The following is a 26,819-nucleotide window of genomic DNA, read 5'->3' on the forward strand; positions in this document are numbered from 1 at the left end:
CTCCTCCATGAAATTAGAGAAGATCAAAGAATCATGAGAAAGGAGCAACAAAGACAAGGAAGAGACATTGAGGAGCTCAAGCACTCCATAGGATCTTCAAGAGGAAGAACAAGCCGCCATCACTAAGGTGGACCCGTTCTTTAATTTCCTTGTTCTTTATTTTTCTGTTTTTCGAATTTTAGTGCTTATGTTTATCTATGTTTGTGTCTTGTGATCATTAGTGTCTTAGTGTCTATGCCTTAAAGTTATGAATGTCCTATGAATCCATCACCTCTCTTGAATGAAAAATGTTCTTAATTGAAAAAGAGAAGAATTGCATGAATTTTGAATTTTATAACAGTTTAATTATTTTGATGTGGTGGCATTACTTTTGTTTTCTGAATGTATGCTTAAACAGTGCATATGTCTTTTGAATTTGTGGTTCATGAATGTTGGCTCTTGAAAGAATGATGAAAAAGGAGACATGTTACTAAGGATCTGAAAAATCATAAAAATGATTCTTGAAGCAAGAAAAAGCAGTGAATACAAAAAAAAATATTCGAAAAAAGAGAGAAAGAAAAAGAAAGAGAAAAAGAAAGAAAAAGAAAGAAAAAGAAAGAAATAAAGTTGTGATCCAAGGCAAAAAGAGTGTGCTTAAGAACCCTGGACACCTCTAATTGGGGACTCTAGCAAAGCTGAGTCACAATCTGAAAAGGTTCACCCAATTATGTGTCTGTGGCATGTATGTATCCGGTGGTAATACTGGAAGACAGAGTGCTTTGGGCCACGGCCAAGACTCAATAAGTAGCTGTGTTCAAGAATCATCATACTTAACTAGGAGAATCAATGACACTATCTGGATTCTGAGTTCCTAAAGAAGCCAATCATTCTGAATTTCAAAGGATAGAGTGAGATGCCAAAACTGTTCAGAGGCAAAAAGCTAAAAGCCCCGCTCATCTAATTAATACTGATCTTCATAGATGTTTTTGGAATTCATTGCATATTCTCTTCTTTTTATCTTATTTGATTTTCAGTTGCTTGGGGACAAGCAACAATTTAAGTTTGGTGTTGTGATGAGCGGATAATTTGTACGCTTTTTGGCATTGTTTTTAGTATGTTTTTAGTATGATCTAGTTAGTTTTTAGTATATTTTTATTAGTTTTTTTAGTTAAAATTCACTTTTCTGGACTTTGAGTTTGTGTGTTTTTCTATGATTTCAGGTATTTTCTGGCTGAAATTGAGGGACCTGAGCAAAAATCTGATTCAGAGACTAAAAAGGACTGCAGATGCTATTGGATTCTGACCTTCCTGCACTTGAAGTGGATTTTCTGGAGCTACAGAAGCCCAATTGGTGCGTTCTCAACGGCTTTGGAAAGTAGACATCCTGGGCTTTCCAGAAATATATAATAGTCTATACTTTTCTCAAGATTTGATGGCCCAAAGCGGCGTTCAAAGTCACCTTCAGAATTCCCAGCGTTAAACGCCGGAACTGGCACAAGGATGGGAGTTAAACGCCCAAACTGGCACCAAAGCTGGCGTTTAACTCCAAGAAGAGTCTCTACACGAAAATGCTTCAATGCTCAGCCCAAGAACACACCAAGTGGGCCCGGAAGTGGATTTTTATGTCATTTACTCATCTCTGTAAACCCTAGGCTACTAGTTCTCTATATATAGGACCTTTTACTATTGTATTTTCATCTTCTGATCTTTGGAATCTTTTGATCTTTAGATCTTTTGATCATTCGGAGGCTGGCCTCACGGCCATGCCTAGACCTTGTTCTTATGTATTTTCAACGGTGGAGTTTCTACACACCATAGATTAAGGTGTGGAGCTCTGCTGTACCTCGAGTATTAATGCAATTACTATTGTTCTTCTATTCAATTCCGCTTGTTCTTGTTCTAAGATATCACTTGTTCTTCAACTTGATGAATGTGATGATCCGTGACACTCATCATCATTCTCACCTATGAACGTGTGCCTGACAACCACCTCCGTTCTACCTTAGATTGGGTGGATATCTCTTGGATTCTCTAATCGGAATCTTCGTGGTATAAGCTAGAACTGATGGCGGCATTCAAGAGAATCCGGAAGGTCTAAACCTTGTCTGTGGTATTCTGAGTAGGATTCGATGATTGAATGACTGTGACGAGCTTCAAACTACTGAGGGCGGGGCGTTAGTGACAGACGCAAAAGAATCACTGGATTCTATTCCGGCCTAATTGAGAACCGACAGATGGATAGCCGTGCCGTGACAGGGTGCGTTAAACATTTCCAATGAAAGGATGGGAGGTAGCCACTGACAACGGTGAAACCCTTGCATACAGCTTGCCATGGAAAGGAGTAAGAAGGATTGGATGAAGACAGTAGGAAAGCAGAGAGACGGAAGGGACAAGCATCTTCATACGCTTATCTGAAATTCCCACCAAAGAATTACATAAGTATCTCTATCTTTATCTTTATGTTTTATTCATCATTCATAACCATTTGAGTTTGCCTGACTAAGATTTACAAGGTGACCATAGCTTGCTTCATACCAACAATCTCTGTGGGATCGACCCTTACTCGCGTAAGGTTTATTACTTGGACGACCCAGTACACTTGCTGGTTAGTTGTGCGAAGTTGTAGTGAACACAATTTCGTCCACCAAGTTTTTGGCGCCGTTGCCGGGGATTGTTCGAGTATGGACAACTGACAGTTCATCTTGTTGCTTAGATTAGGTATTTTTTTTCTTCAGAGTTCTTAAGAATGAATTCTAGTGTTTCAAAGTGATGTTCTTATCATCACCAAAGCTGATTGATTCTCATCAATTTAGCTCTTGAATGCAATGTCCTGCTGAAGCTTGGCTGGCCATGTCTAATTCCTTTAGACTGAAGCTTTAGACTAACATTGCATGATTCCTGGAATTCTCATTAAGAATTTTGATACCTTTATTTTCTTCTCCATTTAATTTTCGAAAAACACAAAAACAGTACAAAATCATAAAATCCAAAAATATTTCTTGTTTGAGTCTAGTGTTTCATGTTAAGTTTGGTGTCAATTGCATGTTTCTATTCTACATTCATGCATGTGTCTTCATTAATCTTCAAGTTGTTCTTGATGGTTTCATTGCTCTGATTTTTAAATTCTCTTGACTTGAGTGTTTTGTGTGTCTCATATGCATTCTTATTTTGTTAGTGTCAGTAGTATACAAACTGCTAAGTTTGGTGTCTTGCATGCATTGTTATTTGATTTTAGTTGCATTTTGATTATTCCTCTTTATTAAAAATCCAAAAAATATTTTTAATTTGTGTCTTTTCAAGTCAATAATACAGGGAATTTGAAGATTCAGAACATACTGCAGAGGAATTACACAGAAAAAGCTGGGCGTTCAAAACACCCAGTGAAGAAGGACAGACTGGCGTTTAAACGCCAGCCAGGGTGCCTGGCTGGGCGTTTAACGCCCAAAAGGGTAGTAGTTTGGGCGTTAAACGCCAGAATGTGCACCATTCTGGGCGTTTAACGCCAGGATGGCACAAGAGGGAAGATTTTGTTTTCAAATCAAAATTTTTTTTTTCAAAATCTTTTCAAAATCAAATCTTTTTCAAATCAATTTTTTTCAATCAAATCTTTTTCAAAATCAATTTCTTTCTATTTTCAAAGATACTTGCTATCAATTAATGATTTGATTCAACATTTCAAGTATGTTGCCTTTTCTGTTGAGAAAGGTTTAATGTTTGAATCATATCTTTTCTTGATAGCCAAGTCATTAATTTTTAAAATCAAATATTTTTTTTAAAATGTTTTTCAAATCATATCTTCTCAATAACATCTTTTTAAAATCAATCATATCTTCTTAACCACATCTTTTTCAAAATAGTTTTCAATCAAATCTTTTTAATTTCTAATTTCAAAATCTTTTTCAAAAATCACTTGATTTCTTTTCCACTCTTGGTTTTCGAAAATCAATTAGTGTTTTTCAAAATGTTTTCAAAATCTTTTACTTAATTTTCGAAAATTACTTCCCCTCTTCTCACATCCTTCTATTTATGGACTAACACTATTCCTCAATGAACAATTCGAACTCCATCTTTCTTGATAAGTTCGAATTTTCTACTTCTGCCTTCTATTTTTCTTTTCCTCTGACACCTCAAGGAATCTCTATACTGTGACATAGAGGATTCCACATTTTCTTGTTCTCTTCTCTTTCATATGAGCAGAAGCAAAGACAAAAGCATTCTTGTTGAGGCTGACCCTGAACCTGAAAGGACCTTAAAGCGAAAGCTAAGAGAAGCTAAGGCACAATTCTCTGTAGAGGACCTAACAGAAATCTTCAAAGAAGAAGAACCCATGGCAGCCGAAAACAACAACAATGCCAACAATGCAAGGAAGGTGCTGGGTGACTTTACTGCACCTACTCCCGACTTCTATGGGAGAAGCATCTCCATCCCTGCCATTGGAGCAAACAACTTTGAGCTTAAGCCTCAATTAGTTTCTCTAATGCAACAGAATTGCAAGTTCCATGGACTTCCATTAGAAGATCCTCATCAGTTCTTAGCTGAGTTCTTGCAAATCTGTGACACTGTCAAGACTAATGGGGTTGACCCTGAGGTCTACAGACTTATGCTATTCCCTTTTGCTGTAAGAGACAGAGCTAGGACATGGTTGGACTCACAACCTAAAGAAAGCCTGAACTCTTGGGAAAAGCTAGTCAATGCCTTCTTGGCAAAGTTCTTTCCACCTCAAAAATTGAGTAAGCTTAGAGTGGAAGTCCAAACCTTCAGACAGAAGGAAGGAGAATCCCTTTATGAAGCTTGGGAAAGATACAAACAATTAATCAGAAAGTGTCCCTCTGACATGCTTTCTGAATGGAGCATCATAGGTATTTTCTATGATGGTCTCTCTGAACTATCCAAGATGTCTTTGGATAGCTCTGCTGGAGGATCTCTTCATCTGAAGAAGACGCCTACAGAAGCTCAAGAACTAATTGAAATGGTTGCAAATAACCAATTCATGTACACTTCTGAAAGGAATCCTGTGAACAATGAGGCTAATCAGAAAAAAGGAGTTCTTGAGATTGATACTCTGAATGCCATATTGGCCCAGAACAAAATATTGACTCAGCAAGTCAATATGATTTCTCAAAGTCTGTCTGGAATGCAAAATGCACCAAGCAGTACTAAGGAAGCTTCATCTGAAGAAGAAGCTTATGATCCTGAGAACCCTTCAATGGAAGAGGTGAATTACATGGGAGAACCCTATGGAAACACCTATAATCCTTCATGGAGAAATCATCCAAATCTCTCATGGAAGGATCAACAGAGACCTAAACAAGGTTTCAACAATAATAATGGTGGAAGAAACAGGTTTAGCAATGGCAAGCCTTTTCCATCATCTTCTCAGCAACAGACAGAGAGTTCTAAGCAGAACACCTCTGACTTAGCAACCATGGTCTCTGATCTGATCAAAACCACTCAAAGTTTCATGACTGAAACAAGGTCCTCCATTAAAAACTTGGAGGGACAAGTGGGTCAGCTGAGCAAGAAAATTACTGAACTCCCTCCTAGTACTCTTCCAAACAATACAGAAGAAAATCCAAAAGGAGAGTGCAAAGCCATCAACATGGCCGAATTTGGAGAGGAGGAAGAGGCAGTGAACGCCACTGAGGAAGACCTCAATGGACGTCTACTGACTTCCAATGAGTTCCCCAAAGAGGAACCATGGGAATCTGAGGCTCAAAATGAGACCATAGAGATTCCATTGGACTTACTTCTGCCATTCATGAGCTCTGATGAGTATTCTTCCTCTGAAGAGGATGAGTATGTCACTGAAGAGCAAGTTGCTAAATACCTTGGAGCAATCATGAAGCTAAATGACAAGTTATTTGGTAATGAGACTTGGGAGGATGAACCCCCTTTGCTCACCAAAGAACTAGATGACTTGTCTAGGCAGAAACTGCCTCAAAAGAGACAAGATCCTGGGAAGTTTTCAATACCTTGTACCATAGGCACCATGACCTTCAAGAAGGCCTTGTGTGACCTAGGGTCAAGTGTAAACCTCATGCCTCTCTCTGTAATGGAGAAGCTAGGGATCTTTGAGGTGCAAGCTGCAAAAATCTCACTAGAGATGGCAGACAATTCAAGAAAACAAGCTCATGGACTTGTAGAGGATGTTCTGGTAAAGGTTGAAGACCATTACATCCCTGCTGATTTCATAGTCCTAGAGACTGGGAAGTGCATGGATGAATCCATCATCCTTGGCAGACCCTTCCTAGCCACAGAAAAGGCTGTGATTGATGTTGATAGAGGAGAATTGATCATTCAAGTGAATGAAGAATCTTTTGTGTTTGAGGCTCAAGGATATCCCTCTGTCACCATGGAGAGGAAGCATGAAGAGCTTCTCTCAAAACAGAGCCAAACAGAGCCCCTACATTCAAACTCTAAGTTTGGTGTTGGGAGGTGACGATTGGATTTTTGACGGTTTAGAATTTTACAAATGAAATCTCGTCGAAGTATAGTCTCTAAACCAACAATAATCCTCTCATACAAAAATTTGTTTGTCACAAGTACAAACCCCTAAAATCTATAAACCGAAGTATTTAAACCTCGGGTCGTTCTCCCTAGGATTTACAATAAAGTGTTTTGTTATTGGTTGTGAGTTATATTTGGGGTTTTAGAGGAGAAACATGAATAGTAAATGGTAAGAAAACTTTATTAACAAAATGGTCTTGGCAAGATTTGGTTGTCAAGGATCTTCATCATTATCACTAGCCACAAGTATGGTAGTTGCAAGGATTAATCCCACTTAGTCATCCTTAAATCAATTAACAAAGGAAAGTCAAGTGAGTTATATCAATCCTAGTCCATAAGTCCTAGCTTTCCACTAATTGGATTAATGAAGGCTAGAGTTAATGGCTATCAACTAGCAATCAATTGGACACTAGTGACTCAAGAAATCCTAAGTTACCTTCTCAAGCCAAGAACATAAAATTCTACTCTAACATCCTCTCAAGCATTTCATCAAACACTTGGAGGGTAATGAAAGAAAGCATTTTTATTTGTAAGAATAAAAGGAATCAACAACCAACAATTACAAAGAATTAACAAAACAACAATCAACAACATCACAATCTCATGAATTATCTCAAATTGCATTATTAAAAGAAAACAAAAGAACAAGAATATCTCAATTACAAAACCTAGAAACAAAATAAGAGAAATTACAACAAGAGGATAGGGATAGAAAGAAGAACCAAAGTGTAGCAATCACCACTTGAAGGTAGAAGTAGAAGGAGACTTGAATTAAACCTAGAATTATGAGATCCTAATCTAACCCTAATTCCTAATCCTAGAGAGAAGTGAGAGCTTCTCTCTCTAAAACTAACTATAACTCCTAAAACTAAGCTAATGATCAAAAGTATCTAAAAGTCTCTTGATTCCCCTTCAATACTTGACTTAAATAGCATCAGAAATGAGTTGGATTGGGCCCACATGGCTCCTAAAATCGCTGGCCACATGTTGCATTAAGTGAACCAGATGGCAGCAACGGCGCGCGCGCGCAAAGTGCGCGTGCGCGCCCCTGAACGCGAAGCAATATATGGCAAATTTTATATCATTTCGAAGCCCCGGATGTTAGCTTTCCAACCCAACTGGAACCGCATCATTTGGACCTCTGTAGCTCAAGTTATGGTCAATTAAGTGCGAAGAGGTCGGCTTGACAGCTTTCCGGTTCTTTCATTTCTTCATGAGTTCTCCAACTTTACATGCTTTTTCTTCATTCCCTTGATCCAATCTTTGCCTCCTAAATCTGAAATCACTTAACAAACATATCAAGGCATCTAATGGAATCAAGGTAAATTACATTTAGCTATTTTAAGACCTAAAAAGCATGTTTTCACTCTTAAGCACAATTAAAGGAGAATATACAAAACCATGCTATTTCATTGAGTAAATGTGGGTAAAAGGTGATAAAATCCCCTAAAATCAATACAAGATAAACCCTACAAATGGGGTTTGTCAACCTCCCCACACTTAAACCAAGCATGTCCTCATGCTTAAGCCAAGAGAAAGCAAAGGGCATCAATATTTATTCTATGTAAATGAGCTATATGCAACCTAAACTATATGCGACTAAATGCAAAATGGTTTTACCTACTTGGTTAAAAATAAATCAATCCTCCAAGTGCACGTATAAACGGGTAGGGCTAAGGTCATATGACGATTCATGAATCCTACCAATTCAAGTGTGGAAATGAAGTTCAAATAGACTTGCGAGAAGAACGCTCATGAAAGCCGGGAATCAAGGAATTGAGCATCGAACCCTCACCGGAAGTGTTTGCACTCTAGTCACTCGGTGTTTGGGGTTGATTCTCTCAATTCTCCCCTAATCATGCTTTCCAAGATTTGTTTATCTTCTAACAATCAACAATTATTCAATCCATGCATACAATTATCATGAGGTCTTTTCCTTAGGTTGTAATGGGGCTAGGGTCAAGGTAGGATCATATATGGCTAGTGGACTTAGGATTTGAATCTTTGATTAACTTAAACTTTCCCACCTAACCTATATATGACCTATACAATTAAGTACTAATCTAACTACCCATTCCTCACTTTTTCACATACTCATGCATTTTTTTTTATTCATTTCACAACACATATGCATTGATTTTATTTGAACTTTACTTTGGGGCATTTTGTCCCCTTTTTATTTCTTTCTTTTTCTTCTTTTCCTTTCTTTTTCTATTTTTTTTCTTTTCCTTTTCCATATTATTTTTTCTTTTCTTTTTCTTTTGTTTTTCTCATTTTTTTCTTTCTATATACAAGAACCTCAATGCATAAGGTTTTGCTTTTAATCAATACATGAGTATGTACCCAATTCCCAATATTTCCAATAATAATACAAAACTACCCTTTTATTCACCCAATATCCCAAGATTCCCACACTTGAATGATACTCACATACACTAGCCTAAGCTAATCAAAGATCCAAATTAAGGACTTTTATTGTTTTTCGCTTTAAGCTTGTAATGTGCTAAAATTAAGAACAAGTGGGTTAATCGTAGGCTCAAATTGGCTAACAAAGGAATATAAAAGGGTTGGCTATTTGGATAAGTGAGCTAAATGAAATGATGGCCTCAATCATATAAATGCATGAATACACAAAATAATGGACATAAAGAATCAAACAAATCAAAGATTATAATCATAGAAAGAGAATAATGCACACAAGAAGGAAAATAAGTGGTTATAAGATGTAACCACACTATTAGGCTCAAAACTCACTTGCTTGTGTTCTTAGCTCAAAAACCATGTTCCAAAATACATTACTTCAAGCAAGTTCCACAAATTTTCTTTTTTCAAATTGGTAGGGTGCCCTAAAACAGTTTCTTGGAAAGAAAATCATCACTCTAACCAAGTAGTCTTAATAAGAAAAAGGTAGTAAAATATGTATAAATTCTAACTTAACATGCAACCTATCATGCAAATGCAATAGCTAATCGAACAAAGAAAATAAAAATTTGGTGTTGAAAAGGAAAATTGTTACCCATGGAGATCGGTCAAACGACCTCCCCACACTTGAAGATTGCACCGTCCTCGGTGCATGCAAAGAAAAGCAAGGTGGACGGGTTGCTACAATTGATGAGTTTATTCAAAGGGTTGTGCGGATGAACTTGTTTGTTGCCCCATTTAGAAGCTTTCTCATTCCTTTCCTTCTTGGTGGCCAACCTAGAAGGAGAGAAAAAGAAAGAAAATTAAGCCTATAACAAAGACATCAAAGCAATTAGAACATAGGCGGGGCTAATGCCAAATAAGAGTATGGTTCTCTACTACATGGTAGCTACAACATGTGAGTAAGAAAACAATTTAAGCAAAGGGCATATCAACTAATACTTGATGCAAGAGTAAAGTTAAAGCATGGAGAGTATATGGAGCATCAACATCAAATACACAAACAAGATTAGTGATACGCATGAAAGCATTTGATTCTATCCTAATTCAATGATGAAGCGGTACAAGAAAAAGAAAAAAACAAAGGGTAATGAATTAGGAAGGACTAAAGCACTAATCTTGTGTGTTGACAAATATTGCAATTAATGTAACAAGTCATGAAGCACCAAAACAAATGCAAGAAATTCTCAACAATTGAGTGAGAGAATTCAACACCATTATTAAAATGAGAAATTCAGAAAATAAAATGAGAACAAATTATAGAATCAAATTAGAATGCAAAGAATAAAAGTATGCAAATGTAATAGACAAAAGAAAATGGAAGAAGAGAAAAAAAATTTTTTTTATATTTTTAATTTTTTTTATTTTTTTTTGTATTTTATTTATTTATTTATTATTATATATATATATATATATATATTTTTTTATTAAAAAAAATTTTTCTTTTTTTTTTATTTTTTATTTTTTTTATTTTTTATTAAAAGAGAAAAGAAAAAGAAAAAAAAATCTTGCAAGAGAGGAAAAAGAAAAAAAATGAGAAAGAAAGAAGAAGAGAAGAGGAAAGAAGGAGAAAGGAGGAGAGAGAAAAGCAGGGTGCAAATCCGCGCGCGCGCGCACAGCGCGCTTACGCGTGGATGAGGTTGGGACGATCCGCGCGCGCGCGCACAGCGCGCTTACGCGTGGATGAGGTTGGGCTCCCAGCACAATGCTGGCGCAACGCGCGCACAACTCTCTGGTTTTTGTACCAGAAGTTGCAGAAGTGCAATGTGCGCGCGCGCGCACAGCGTGCTTACGCGCACATGGCCGTTTTTTTTTTTTGCCCAGAAAGCAGAAAAAAAATGCCCAAGAGCTCCCTATAATGTCCAAAACTCTTCTTTATTCAATCACATATCAAATAATTCACATAAATGCAATTTGATTTTAGGATTTATTCATCTACTACTAATGAATACAACATACTAACAACCAATCTTTACCAACAAATCAATATGAAATGAAAATCTACCTACAATGGCAACTCAAATCACTTATTAAACAAAACTAAAAGAGGATGGAAAGAGTTTACCATGGTGGGGTGTCTCCCACCTAGCACTTTTAGTTTAAGTCCTTAAGTTGGACATTTGAGAAGCTTATTGTCATGGTGGCTTATGTTTGTACTCATCCTTGAATCTCCAAGGATCTTTGCTTCTCAATTGGTTGACAGAATTTCCAACCATCTTCACCAAACTTGGGCAAAGTTCTACCCAAGATATGAGCTCCCAAAATTGGTCTTCATGTTGTGATCCGGGATCCCATATCTTATTTTCACACCCATCTTCTAGTTGATCATCATGATTCAACTTGGGTAGTAGGCATATAGAATTCTCCTTTATGCACCAAATTCTCCTTCTAGACCCATACAATTTAGCATTCCTCCAACCATAGTATTTATGCCTTGAGGGTTTAACCTTAATGAGCCTAACGTTCTTTTTCCAACCATTACACCACTCCCTCTTACTCTTAACTCCACAAAGAGCTCTAAGTTGACCATCATTTTCAATCAACCCATATTCAAGTGAGAAAGTGAAGCTTAGGGATAGAAATTTTACCCACTTGAATGTTATGTTAGGTGATGGTGGCTTGGGAAGGACGACCTCCCCACACTTAGCCATTGTGATGTCTACGCTCTTGTGCTCTTTCCTTGTAACTTCCACCTCTTGACAACTTATATCAATTTCAACCTCATCCCCTTTGTTACGTGGCTTGGTGTTGTCTTCAAGAGCTTCATCTTGTTTAATGGGAGGTGATTCAACCTTGGATAGGAATTCATTGATGAATGAGTTCATCTCTTGATCAACCTCTTTATATTCTTCAATTTCAATATATACCATGCCAATTTCGTTATCCTTGGGAGGTTGTGCACACTCTTTTATAGTCTCAACTTCATGTCCAATGGGAGAGAATTCCATTGTAGAGAGGAACTCATCAATAATTGAATCCATCTCTTGATCAACCTCTTCAAAGTCTTCAACCATGATGTGCTTTGGAGGTTGCGCACCCTCCTCAACATCAATGTCAAGCTTCTTGGAAGAGTTTTCCATGATGCTACATTCCCATGGACTCTCAACGTCTCCTAAATCTTTAACCACTTCTTCCTTTTCTTCAATAACCATAGGCTCCTCCAATTGCTCTAATACAAAATAGCCTCCCTCATTTTCCACCGGGTTTTCCAATCTCTCCTTCATGCTATGATCTTCAATGGATTCTTCACATGTGGCCACGGAAGCACCTTGAGTGTTCAAAAATTTGTAGGCTAAGGTAGACACTACCTCGGTCAAGTTAGTCACAAACTCTAGGGTGTTCCTTTGCATATCCGCTTGTCCTTGAAGTAGCAATGTGAGAGAGTCATCTATTGGGGCTTGGGGTGGATAAGAGGGTTCATTATTTTGGAGAGAGGGTTTATAGTAGAAAGGTGGTTCTTCTTGGTGAGGGTATGGAGATGGTGTGCATTGAGGTGGTTCTTGAGAGTAATTGTGTTGGAATGGTGGTGGTTCCATGTATGGTTCATATGGCTCATAAGGTGGTGGGTATGGTGGATAAGGATTGGGGTCATATGGAGGGTTTTGGTGATATGGGGCTTGTGAGTATGGTTGAGCATCATGTTGAGGATAAGATTCATAGGTATATGGTGGTGGTTGATTGTCATAAAAGGAGTCACCATAACCATTGAATTGACATGCATTAGGATGAGAATTATACCTATAAGTGTCCGGAGGTTGATGCCAATGGGAGTGATCAATTCCTTGAGGCTCCTCCCATCTTGGAGTGTTCCATCCTTGGTACATGTTAGCATTGAAGTTCACATTCCCTACAACACAATTAGAGCCAAACTCATAGCCAAAGTGAGAACTCATTATGGAAAAACAAAATAAAACTAACAAAAATTAAGAAACAAACAAAAGATAAACCTATTCACAATATTCACATATGTACAATAACCAATAACACAACACCATTGCAAATCCCCGGCAACGGCGCCATTTTGACGATTGGATTTTTGACGGTTTAGAATTTTACAAATGAAATCTCGTCGAAGTATAGTCTCTAAACCAACAATAATCCTCTCATACAAAAATTTGTTTGTCACAAGTACAAACCCCTAAAATCTATAAACCGAAGTATTTAAACCTCGGGTCGTTCTCCCTAGGATTTACAATAAAGTGTTTTGTTATTGGTTGTGAGTTATATTTGGGGTTTTAGAGGAGAAACATGAATAGTAAATGGTAAGAAAACTTTATTAACAAAATGGTCTTGGCAAGATTTGGTTGTCAAGGATCTTCATCATTATCACTAGCCACAAGTATGGTAGTTGCAAGGATTAATCCCACTTAGTCATCCTTAAATCAATTAACAAAGGAAAGTCAAGTGAGTTATATCAATCCTAGTCCATAAGTCCTAGCTTTCCACTAATTGGATTAATGAAGGCTAGAGTTAATGGCTATCAACTAGCAATCAATTGGACACTAGTGACTCAAGAAATCCTAAGTTACCTTCTCAAGCCAAGAACATAAAATTCTACTCTAACATCCTCTCAAGCATTTCATCAAACACTTGGAGGGTAATGAAAGAAAGCATTTTTATTTGTAAGAATAAAAGGAATCAACAACCAACAATTACAAAGAATTAACAAAACAACAATCAACAACATCACAATCTCATGAATTATCTCAAATTGCATTATTAAAAGAAAACAAAAGAACAAGAATATCTCAATTACAAAACCTAGAAACAAAATAAGAGAAATTACAACAAGAGGATAGGGATAGAAAGAAGAACCAAAGTGTAGCAATCACCACTTGAAGGTAGAAGTAGAAGGAGACTTGAATTAAACCTAGAATTATGAGATCCTAATCTAACCCTAATTCCTAATCCTAGAGAGAAGTGAGAGCTTCTCTCTCTAAAACTAACTATAACTCCTAAAACTAAGCTAATGATCAAAAGTATCTAAAAGTCTCTTGATTCCCCTTCAATACTTGAATTAAATAGCATCAGAAATGAGTTGGATTGGGCCCACATGGCTCCTAAAATCGCTGGCCACATGTTGCATTAAGTGAACAAGATGGCAGCAACGGCGCGCGCGCGCCCCTGAACGCGAAGCAATATATGGCAAATTTTATATCATTTCGAAGCCCCAGATGTTAGCTTTCCAACCCAACTGGAACCGCATCATTTGGACCTCTGTAGCTCAAGTTATGGTCAATTAAGTGCGAAGAGGTCGGCTTGACAGCTTTCCGGTTCTTTCATTTCTTCATGAGTTCTCCAACTTTACATGCTTTTTCTTCATTCCCTTGATCCAATCTTTGCCTCCTAAATCTGAAATCACTTAACAAACATATCAAGGCATCTAATGGAATCAAGGTAAATTACATTTAGCTATTTTAAGACCTAAAAAGCATGTTTTCACTCTTAAGCACAATTAAAGGAGAATATACAAAACCATGCTATTTCATTGAGTAAATGTGGGTAAAAGGTGATAAAATCCCCTAAAATCAATACAAGATAAACCCTACAAATGGGGTTTGTCAAGAGGCCACAACCAACTTCTAAGTTTGGTGTTGAACCCCCACATTCAAACTTTAAGTTTGGTGTTGGGAGGTTCCAACATTGCTCTGAGCATCTGTGAGGCTCCATGAGAGCCCTCTGTCAAGCTACTGACATTAAAGAAGCGCTTGTTGGGAGGCAACCCAATGTTATATTTTATCTATTTTTCCTTTATTATTTTATGTTTTCTGTAGGTTGATGATCATGAGAAGTCACAAAATCAATTGAAAAAGCAAAAACAGAATGAAAAACAGAAAGAAAAACAGCACACCCTGGAGGAAGACCCTGCTGGCGTTTAAACGCCAGTAAGGCTAGCAGATGGGCGTTTAACGCCCAGTCTGGCACCATTCTGGGCGTTTAACGCCAGAAAGGGGCACCAGACTGGCATTAAACGCCAGAAAAGGGCAAGAAGTTGGCGTTAAACGCCAGAAAGGGGCACCAGCCCGGCGTTTAATGCCAGAATTGGCACAAAGAGAAATTTTGCTCGCCACTTGGTGCAGGGATGACTTTTCCTTGACACCTCAGGATCTGTGGACCCCACAGGATCTCTACCTACCCCACCATTCTCTCTCTCTTCTTCACCCATTCACCAATCACCTCAACACCTCTTCCCCAAAAACCCTTCACCTATCAAATCCCATCTTTCTCTTCACCACTCACATCCATCCTTCATAAAACCCCACCTACCCCACCATTCAAATTCAAACCACTTTCCCTCCCAAACCCACCCATACATGACCGAACCATAACCCTCCCCCCACTCCTATATAAACCCGTCTTCACTCCTTCATTTTCACACAACCTAAACACTACTTCTCCCCTCTTTTGGCCGAACCACAAAGCCATCTCCATCTCCTCATTTCTTCTTCTTCTACTCTCTTCTTTCTTCTTTTGCTCGAGGACGAGCAAACCTTTTAAGTTTGGTGTGGTAAAAGCATTGCTTTTTGTTTTTCCATAACCATTTATGGCATCCAAGGCCGGAGAAACCTCTAGAAAGAGGAAAGGGAAGGCAAAAGCCTCCACCTCCGAGTCATGGGAGATGGAAAGATTCATCTCAAGGGTGCATCAAGACCACTTCTATGAAGTTGTGGCCTTGAAGAAGGCGATCCCCGAGGTCCCCTTCAAACTCAAAAAGAGTGAATATCCGGAGATCCGACATGAGATCCGAAGAAGAGGTTGGGAAGTTCTTACCAACCCCATTCAACAAGTCAGAATCTTGATGGTTCAAGAGTTCTATGCCAATGCATGGATCACCAAGAACCATGATCAAAGTATGAACCCGGACCCAAAGAATTGGCTTACTATGGTTCGGGGGAAATACTTGGATTTTAGTCCGAAAAATGTAAGGTTGGCATTCAACTTGCCCATGATACAAGGAGATGAACACCCTTACACTAGAAGGGTCAACTTTGATCAAAGGTTGGACCAAGTCCTCACAGTCATTTGTGAAGAGGGCGCCCAATGGAAGAGAGATTCAAGAGGAAAGCCGGTTCAATTGAGAAGGCATGACCTCAAACCCGTGGCTAGGGGATGGTTGGAGTTTATCCAACGCTCAATCATTCCCACTAGCAACCGGTCCGAAGTTACTATAGACCGGGCTATCATGATTCATAGCATCATGATTGGAGAAGAAATAGAAGTTCATGAGGTGATATCCCAAGAACTTTATAAGGTGGCGGACAAGTCCTCTACCTTGGCAAGGTTAGCCTTTCTTCATCTCATTTGTCACCTCTGTTATTCAGTTGGAGTTGACATAGAGGGAGACATCCCCATTGATGAGGACAAGCCCATCACTAAGAAGAGGATGGAGCAAACAAGAGACCCCTCTCATCATCAAATCCCTGAGATGCCTCAAGGGATGCACTTTCCTCCACAAAACTATTGGGAGCAACTAAACACCTCCCTAGGAGAATTGAGTTCCAACATGGGACAACTAAGGGTGGAGCACCAAGAACATTCCATCCTCCTCCATGAAATTAGAGAAGATCAAAGAATCATGAGAGAGGAGCAACAAAGACAAGGAAGAGACATTGAGGAGCTCAAGCACTCCATAGGATCTTCAAGAGGAAGAACAAGCCGCCATCACTAAGGTGGACCCGTTCTTTAATTTCCTTGTTCTTTATTTTTCTGTTTTTCGAATTTTAGTGCTTATGTTTATCTATGTTTGTGTCTTGTGATCATTAGTGTCTTAGTGTCTATGCCTTAAAGTTATGAATGTCCTATGAATCCATCACCTCTCTTGAATGAAAAATGTTCTTAATTGAAAAAGAGAAGAATTGCATGAATTTTGAATTTTATAACAGTTTAATTATTTTGATGTGGTGGCATTACTTTTGTTTTCTGAATGTATGCTTAAACAGTGCATATGTCTTTTGAATTTGTGGTTCATGAATGTTGGCTCTTGAAAGAATGATGAAAAAGGAGACATGTTACTAAGGATCTGAAAAATCATAAAAATGATTCTTGAAGCAAGAAAAAGCAGTGAATACAAAAAAATATTCGAAAAAAGAGAGAAAGAAAAAGAAAGAGAAAAAGAAAGAAATAAAGTTGTGATCCAAGGCAAAAAGAGTGTGCTTAAGAACCCTGGACACCTCTAACTGGGGACTCTAGCAAAGCTGAGTCACAATCTGAAAAGGTTCACCCAATTATGTGTCTGTGGCATGTATGTATCCCGTGGTAATACTGGAAGACAGAGTGCTTTGGGCCACGGCCAAGACTCAATAAGTAGCTGTGTTCAAGAATCATCATACTTAACTAGGAGAATCAATGACACTATCTGGATTCTGAGTTCCTAAAGAAGCCAATCATTCTGAATTTCAAAGGATAGAGTGAGATGCCAAAACTGTTCAGAGGCAAAAAGCTAAAAGCCCCGCTCATCTAATTAATACTGATCTTCATAGATGTTTTTGGAATTCATTGCATATTCTCTTCTTTTTATCTTATTTGATTTTCAGTTGCTTGGGGACAAGCAACAATTTAAGTTTGGTGTTGTGATGAGCGGATAATTTGTACGCTTTTTGGCATTGTTTTTAGTATGTTTTTAGTATGATCTAGTTAGTTTTTAGTATATTTTTATTAGTTTTTAGTTAAAATTCACTTTTCTGGACTTTACTATGAGTTTGTGTGTTTTTCTGTGATTTCAGGTATTTTCTGGCTGAAATTGAGGGACCTGAGAAAAAATCTGATTCAGAGACTAAAAAGGACTGCAGATGCTGTTGGATTCTGACCTTCCTGCACTCGAAGTAGATTTTCTGGAGCTACAGAAGCCCAATTGGTGCGCTCTCAACGGCGTTGGAAAGTAGACATCCTGGGCTTTCCAGCAATATATCATAGTCTATACTTTTCCCAAGATTTGATGGCCCAAACTGGCGTTCAAAGTCACCTTCAGAATTCCCAGCGTTAAACGCCGGAACTGGCACAAGGATGGGAGTTAAACGCCCAAACTGGCACCAAAGCTGGCGTTTAACTCCAAGAAGAGTCTCTACACGAAAATTCTTCAATGCTCAGCCCAAGAACACACCAAGTGGGCCCGGAAGTGGATTTTTATGTCATTTACTCATCTCTGTAAACCCTAGGCTACTAGTTCTCTATATATAGGACCTTTTACTATTGTATTTTCATCTTCTGATCTTTGGAATCTTTTGATCTTTAGATCTTTTGATCATTCGGAGGCTGGCCTCACGGCCATGCCTAGACCTTGTTCTTATGTATTTTCAACGGTGGAGTTTCTACACACCATAGATTAAGGTGTGGAGCTCTGCTGTACCTCGAGTATTAATGCAATTACTATTGTTCTTCTATTCAATTCCGCTTGTTCTTGTTCTAAGATATCACTTGTTCTTCAACTTGATGAATGTGATGATCCGTGACACTCATCATCATTCTCACCTATGAACGTGTGCCTGACAACCACCTCCGTTCTACCTTAGATTGGGTGGATATCTCTTGGATTCTCTAACCGGAATCTTCGTGGTATAAGCTAGAACTGATGGCGGCATTCAAGAGAATCCGGAAGGTCTAAACCTTGTCTGTGGTATTCTGAGTAGGATTCGATGATTGAATGACTGTGACGAGCTTCAAACTCCTGAGGGTGGGGCGTTAGTGACAGACGCAAAAGAATCACTGGATTCTATTTCGGCCTGATTGAGAACCGACAGATGGATAGCCGTGCCGTGACAGGGTGCGTTGAACATTTCCACTGAGAGGATAGGAGGTAGCCACTGACAACGGTGAAACCCTTGCATACAGCTTGCCATGGAAAGGAGTAAGAAGGATTGGGTGAAGACAGTAGGAAAGCAGAGAGATGGAAGGGACAAGCATCTTCATACGCTTATCTGAAATTCCCACCAAAGAATTACATAAGTATCTCTATCTTTATTTTTATGTTTTATTCATCATTCATAACCATTTGAGTTTGCCTGACTAAGATTTACAAGGTGACCATAGCTTGCTTCATACCAACAATCTCTGTGGGATCGACCCTTACTCGCGTAAGGTTTATTACTTGGACGACCCAGTACACTTGCTGGTTAGTTGTGCGAAGTTGTAGTGATCACAATTTCGTCCACCAAGCAACCAATCTCATCAATCACAATTTAAACCAACTTCAACAAAATCAATCAATAAATAAAAATTCTCAGCCTTCTCAAACAGTTCCAAAACCAAATCATTCCACAATATAAATATCTATAAACCAAATTTCCAATGCAACTCATTTCTCAATATAAATATACCAATCGAATTCCCAAATCAAGCTTTCATTAACTATCACAACGCCAACTCAATCAATCAAGAATTCAATCAAGTAAATAATAACATTCTTTCAAAATAACTTAGTCAAACCATAAGACTTGCATAATCACCAAAAATATATTTTTCCATCAATATCGATTTATAAAATTCTTGAAAATAAAATGAGTATAAGGAAAGCGCCCCTACCTCACTCGTGATTCAACTATGCGACAAAAACTCCGTTTTCTCTCGACTCGCAACAGCGACAACCATAATCATAGCTCCATATCGCTCTCGCGACAACAATCGCAACTCCAATTGCAACATGCAACAACCGAAACTCCATATCTCTCTCTATCCGCGGGATGCCTCCCTCACGGCAGACTTGGCTCGCCAGTGGCTAGGCAGCAGCTTGAATGGCAACCCAGAGCTGGCAACTACAACTCCTTCTCATGCATCCTCTTCCCTGCCCTGTCTAGCGACGATGGAGGCTCCGTGATGACTACAAGGCGCGGCAACTGGGCAACACTGGCTCCAACGGCTGCGAGGACCTCCTTCCTCTTCCTCTCTTCGATCACGTTGCTCCTTCTCTCCACAACGGAAATGAGCTCCCCATGTGTGAAAATTCGGCGGCGGCAAGGCCTCCCCATCCCTTCCTTCTTCTCCGTTCAACTTTCTCTTCCTTCTTTTCTCTTCCCTTTCTTTCTTTCTTATTTTCGTGTGTGTGTGTGAAACACAGGTGAAGTGAGTGTTGTGAGGGAGTGTGCGGCGGTGAAGAGTAAGGGAGTACGGGTGTTATGTTAGAGTTAAAGTTAGGATTTGGGTAGTTTAGGTAATTTTTATAAAATTAGGGATAATAGAGTAATTGAAAACTAATTTTAATTCAACACTCATATTTATAAAAATACTATTTAATTATTAACTTACAAATTATTTTTAAATAGATACTCTAATTCAATAATTAGAGATAATCAAACTAATTTTTTTTGAAATTATAAAATAAAGTTCAAAATCTAGTTATTCAATTAAAGCATATAAACTCCTTGTTATTTTTCAAGCACTAAAAATTTAAATCAATTATAAGAAAGTATTCAATATAAAAATCTTCAAAAATATATTCTTGAATAAATAAAATAAATAATAAATAATTTATTATTTAATTTTCAAAAATCTCTTACACAAAATATATACAATAGCAAGTTTGATTCGATCATGTCGCCTATGGTTTTGAAAATTTCGAGGGATATGTTAAAAATTTGGTGTACTTAAAAATGAGGTTCATATTAAATCATTATTATGTGTCCAATTTTGGTTCTCTTCGAGCCTCAGAACACTTAGTTGAGGAAATATAAATCAGGTTAGGACAAGGTTTATTGATTTCATTTTCACTAGCGATTCTCAATCTGATTGAACATGTGAGATGTTCAAAGCATATGTAATTCAATATCTTTAGTACAACTACGTTGCTTTAATTTAAATGTTAAAAGCAAGTAACAAACCTATTCTTTTTTGTATGACTTTCTCCAGAGCTTCCAACTCAATCAACCTCCTCTGTGGCCTGTGAAAATGTTGCTCACAATAAAATTTGTCACTCCTTGAAATCATCCTTCATCTACAATAATTTGAACCAGGCTACAATAAGATACATAATTAAATAATTTATCAAAAGTCTAAAAACCAATGAAGAGATTAGACTATAATTTTAAGCTACTTGAATGTTTAGGAAATAAGATTCTAAATTTATAGTAAGCACAAACAAACAAAGAAACTTAAGTAATAGAAAATTAGAAATTTAAAATCGTTAGAGGAAAAATGTGAAAAGATGTAAAAAGACCTAAGTGGCACTGGTGGATGGACTTGGCCATGCCGGACTTGAAGACAAGAATATGGAGGCGGCGCTCGAGGAAGTTCTCGACGATGAGAGAGAGGATGTAATCGAGCTTGTTTTGCATCTTGTCGAGGAGGTCATTACGGAACATCCTCAGAGGCTTGGGCATTGCGACTAGATCTAGAGAGGCGATTAACCACAGCGACAACGGCAGCGGCGACGGTGAGGCGAGTTCTCTCTCCTCTCTGAATCTCTCTGTTTCATTCTTCTCTTAGATCTCTTCAGCCAACGGTACTGAATCTACGCCCAAACCGTGCTCTAAGTGCTTAACATCTGCTGGAACAAAAGCAAAACAGGTGGCAGAACCTGCCGGGGAAGACGATGTAGCAGTGACGCCGCATGGATTTGACGCGCCATAATGAGAGGGAACTAGCCTTGCGCTTCATAGCTCCAGCATGGTGGCGTGTTAATGTAGGCTCGGATGCGGATGAGTCGGTGGTAGTAGAAGGAGTTGAAAATGTAGCATCGCAGTATTTCTCTTTTATTGGAATTAAAAAATTCTGTTTAGGATTTTAGAGTTTCACTATTCTTATTGTTTCGGTGTATTCGTTTTGTTTGGGTGGGAGTTTTAATCATGCGTAAATAACAGGAGTTTGTCGATAATTATGGAAGGGAGTTTGATAGATTGTCATAAATAAATTATTTTATGAAAATTTTTAAAAACTTTAATTAAAAAACTTTTACAAATAAGTAAATATCTTTTAGTGAATTTGTTGTTAGCCTATAAATTATTGGATATATAATATAGGATTCAAACTTATGATACTTATAATAAGAGAATTGACTATTCGACCAAACTAAATTAGTTTGTAAAATTGATTGTTTTGTCAAATCTTAATTAGGTCTATTTAAATCAAATATAATGTGCAGGTGAAACTATATATCTCTTCTTATGGGACATCATCACAACGTCGATTATAATTATATAATAATGTTCTCAAGCAAATTATTGAACAAATTAAATATTAATTCCTAATTTAAAAAACCTTAACGACCGCAGTCGATTAAAATAGTTTTAGAAAGAAATAAAAAATAAATAAAAAATAAAAAAACCACGTGCAAAATTGACATGAAATAAAATGCAAAGAACCTTAGTCTATGCAACTAATAATAATATACAAATTGCTAAGATGCTGCCCCTTTAGTCCCACCAAATACTATCCAAGCCTGAAGCGACAAAACTTGGTGGCCACTATGATTCCTACGCTCATAAATTTTCTGGCGTAGAGCTATAGATATAAAAAACAAAGTGAAATTTGTGCACCGTGCCAAAATCATCTCTTGTCATATATTTTTTTTCGAAGATGTGTTTGGCATGAGAGGAGAATTTTAATGTAATTTATAAATTGATAGATGAAAAAAAGAAAAGGAGAGAACTACGTAAGAATATAACTAATGGGGATTAAGACTATGTTTAATTTTGTGTTTTTATTTTTTTAATTTTTTATAATCTTTTTGTTTATAAAATTTTGTAGGAATGTAGAAAAGTAAATATGGATTTTCATGGATTAAGGCACATTTTAATATTTTAATGAGTCATGTGTATAAATTAATATCAAGTTTGTTAGTTATTTTTATCTTTTTGTCATTTGAATAATTTTTTTGGTAGTAGTGACTGTCAGGTGGCACGTTATTTATTATGGTGGTTATGTGTTGCGTGAGCTAGATTTAATAAATAAAAATTAAATGTTAAAGTGAAATATTTTTAATTTTTTTTCATGTGAGTTTATACTGAAAATTTGTAAACCCTAACATATCAAAATGTTACAATTTCAACGAAAAAAGAACATATTCCAAACTTGTGCAAGTGCTGAAGAATAGGAAGAAGAAGTTCGACTACAACAACGACAAGTGTCTGCATGAACTTGACGTAATAGTGTTTGTGTTTGCGACGAAGTAGAGCTCAAGAAAATTGTTTCTTCGTTATTTGTTATGGGAGGTATGTGATTTCATATTCGGTTTATGATGATGAATGTTATGTAATTTATGTGAAATGTTCTCAAATTCATGAATATAGAAGGTTGAATCAAGGTGTTATTATTTCATTTAGATTGATGATATTGTTGATGTTAAAAAAAATAAAATACTCAGGAGAAGAATGAAAAAAGCAAATGGAAGTATGTAAAAAAAAATGGAAGGATGAAAAAGAGATGAAGAAGATGATGCAGATAATTGATGGAATTAATAAAAAATTAAAGAGTATTAGAAAATGGGAACACACAATACACATAGCCACCACGATAAATGACGTGCTATCTGGCAGCCAGTGACGAAAAGATAGAAATGATTAACAGAGCTTGATTTTAGTGTGTATACATAACTCATTAAAATATTAGAGAGTACATTAATCTATCATGTAAAAATCTATATGTAATTTTATCTATTCTTCTAAAAATTTTGTGAAAACAAAAAAAAAGTAAAAATAATAAACTTTAGTATCAGAAAACACTTAAAATGAAAATAAGAAATGAAAAGCACAAATAAAAGAAAGTCTTAAGGAAGCGCATAAGACTGCACATTTACAAGAACAATGGCATGAGTCAAAGCCCTAAACTCATCAAGACTAAATCTAAAAAAAAAGTTAATAACAATAATAATGAATTCGGGCGATCTAGTGTACAGATCAAGTTTCATACAGATTTACAGATATTTTCTTTGGTTGCATCTCTTCTTGACATGTGTTGCTGTCTTTTGCAAAATGGTGCAGGGGATCAACAGAAAGTGGACACTCATGAGAATGGTTAGCTGAGCCGAGATGTTAGGTTGCACAATGTAACCACCCTACCACATGAGGCCTGAGATTTCTCATTCCTCATTACGTTCGCCGACATACATATGTTTAAATATATATGCGGCATAGGTAATAAGTTAAAATTATAATCCGTGGCGCTAAAATTTTTTAGCTTTTCCAAATGATAAGTTTTGGGTAATTAATTAATTACCGTTATAATCAAATTTCCTTTATTTTATTATTTTATTAAGTTCACTAGATAATAAATTAGCATAGGAATAATTCTAGATGCATCATCAATCAACAATTGGTACATGATCACAACTTTTATTCTTAACCCAAAATACTCTTACCATAGGATAAATCAAACTAATGCTTTAGTCATTCTTATGAAAAACCCTAAGATCAACTAAACCATTAGTTCACCTAAGCCAATTATAATTAAACCATGATTAGAAGCAACAATGTCACTCTTCTCTTTTTCATTATTGTCACGGATAGCACCTCTTTCCCTTCTCAAACCATGATTTCATCTCATGGTTAACTAATCTAGTGGATGCTTAGTCATTAAACTCAAGTACATGTGTTGCTTATTCACCAACATCAGCCACGGAACACATATGCAAACTTACACCCGTTCTTCACTACATTATCCTCACCCCACTTATTCATTTGCTCACACAAAATCTGCAAAATGGAAGAGAAAAAGAGTGAAGACCGCAGTGACCCAGGAAACACGGTTGGCTTGCCATCTTACTCTTCACTTCAATTTCGGTAGGAGCTTGAAGAATGTAGCCCTCCTCTTCCTCCATCAACCCTTGTAGCATTGAAATTCTTTATTAGGTAAGCTAGGCTTGGCTCCCCTTCTCTTCTATCCAATTCGGTTTCACCATTATTGAACAATTCAGCCTTGCTTTTTCTTCTAGTTTGTGAAGCTCAAGGGAATTTCCTCTAGTGTCTCTATTCCACTGAACCATTCGGTCAGAGAAGGTGAGAGTTGCATCTCCTCTTTTCTGGTGGTCAGGGTCGGCCCCAAGGCCCTAAAGGTAATGATGAATGAAATTAAATTATGATGTATTAGGTGTTGTAGCTGAGAAAGTGAGCTTAGGAGCAAAGCATATCAATTTTCGACATCACCAAGTAAGGGTTAGGATAATTAGATTGTTAATTTTGTGGTTGTGCCTGTGATGAGAATTGATGAAGTATTATATGCTTGATTGATGATAAATATGGTTCTAGTATGTGTTTGATTGATGGATAGGGTATATGAATTGATATGTTTGGCATAATGCTGAAAGGTGAAAGCTTTACTTTGTTTAGGTACTTGAAATTGTGAAAATTGTCGAGTATGGATTTTTGTATTATGTTGGCTGTGAAAGCAACCCTACATAACTGAAGTAAAGTCAAAAATGTGATTTTGGAAGGGATATAAGTTCAAATGTGAGTTATGGTATGTAAGGTTGTTGAAAAGGTCCAAGGAAGAATTTTCTACATAATTGACAGTGGAATAAACTAGTTTCTGGGAGCAGACCAGACCCTATTTTTGAATGAAACTATTTTTTACGAAACTTTAATGTGTTATGAGTGTCTCATAAAAAATTCAAAATTTATTGATGAGTGGTTTGGAAGAAACGAATTTTTAAAGATTTATGAATTCTGCAGGAAATTCTGTTTCTCTACTGTAGAAGCACCAACTTCCAACCCACTTAATTTACAATTCTGAAGATTTTTTGAGCTGAAACCAATAGTTGTTTCAAGCCTTGTGTCCAAAATCTTCAGTTTAAATTTCGTCTCAAAATTCTTTTTAATCAATTAGATATGTAGCAAAAAGTTTGAGTTGCTCGCTGGATTTTGAAAACAGATTTTTAAAAGGTAGGGCTGTGTTGTTTTAATCTCATAACTTTTTTGTGTGGTATGATAATGATCTGGAATGAGATTTTGTGGAAAACTGGAAGAGTCTTGCTTAAGGTCATAAATTTTTAAAAGCATTGGGTGAAAATTAGATTTTTAAGGCATTTTACAAATTTACCACCTTGCTGTTTTTCTACAATTTTAAAAAAAATCGTGATAGCATCTTTTTAAAAGAGATAGTATAAGTTTAAACTAGGATTAGATTACCTCAATACCAAGTTTTGGATTTTAAAACAGTAGTATTAATACAGCCAAGAAAAGTTTAAGGATAATTGGTGATGCGGATGTATGTATAATTAGGCAGTGATGCGGAGGCACGTTTTATAATATTGGTGATGTGGAGGTAATAAAGGAAGAGGAAAATAGAAACTCATATGTAAAAGGGGTAACTGTAACAAATAACGATTTGAGAAAAGTATATATTGAATGGGCCTTATGCCAAACTGCTAATGCCAAAGTGCCTGCCTAACGGATAGCCTAAGATTGCTAATGCGGGAATGTTCAGCTAACTGATAGCACTGCTTCTTATTGTGATGCACGTTAAAATGTTATTATAAGGAGGCCTAACTGACACAGTAAAGGAACCATAATAGGGATTCACTCTGAGTAACGTCGGGTTGCGGGTAGACAACCGACGTATGAGCTCATGACCTGTACTAGAAACAGGCATGCATCATCTTGTTTGCACATATAAACTTCCTGTGAATTGTTTATTGCCATTTCCTAATTGTCTGTACTATCTACTTGTTGAATGTATATTTGTACCCTGTATCTTTATGTTTGTTCTTTTTCTATTTCACAACAACTTAGAGACAAAGACCCTAGGTTCCTCGTTTACCTTGCAGAGAACTCTAGGTTCTCACCCTTCTTTTCTTTTTTTCTCCCCCTCCCCAGATGGAATTAGAAGAGGAGTCCATTGAGTTTCGAGTTTCAGTATATCACCCATGTTTCGATCCTGGCATGCCGTACGTGTTCACTCTAGCTGAAGACCATTCCGGAGATTGACCTGGCTGACTTTTTACTCCTTTTGACGATTAGTAGTATTAATTTCCCCTCGCTTTTGTAGTACTT

The 26,819-nt window shown here is 37.1% G+C and overlaps 1 pseudogene; it reads right to left on the minus strand.

Annotated features, from left to right (window-relative positions):
• The window catches only part of LOC112717413 (small ribosomal subunit protein eS6-like), a 29,863-nt pseudogene extending 8,648 nt beyond the window's left edge, over positions 1-21,215 (minus strand).
• Positions 21,216-26,819: the final 5,604 nt, after the last annotated feature.

This window comes from Arachis hypogaea, chromosome 10 (genome assembly GCF_003086295.3).
Source record: "Arachis hypogaea cultivar Tifrunner chromosome 10, arahy.Tifrunner.gnm2.J5K5, whole genome shotgun sequence".
Taxonomy (NCBI): domain Eukaryota; kingdom Viridiplantae; phylum Streptophyta; class Magnoliopsida; order Fabales; family Fabaceae; genus Arachis; species Arachis hypogaea.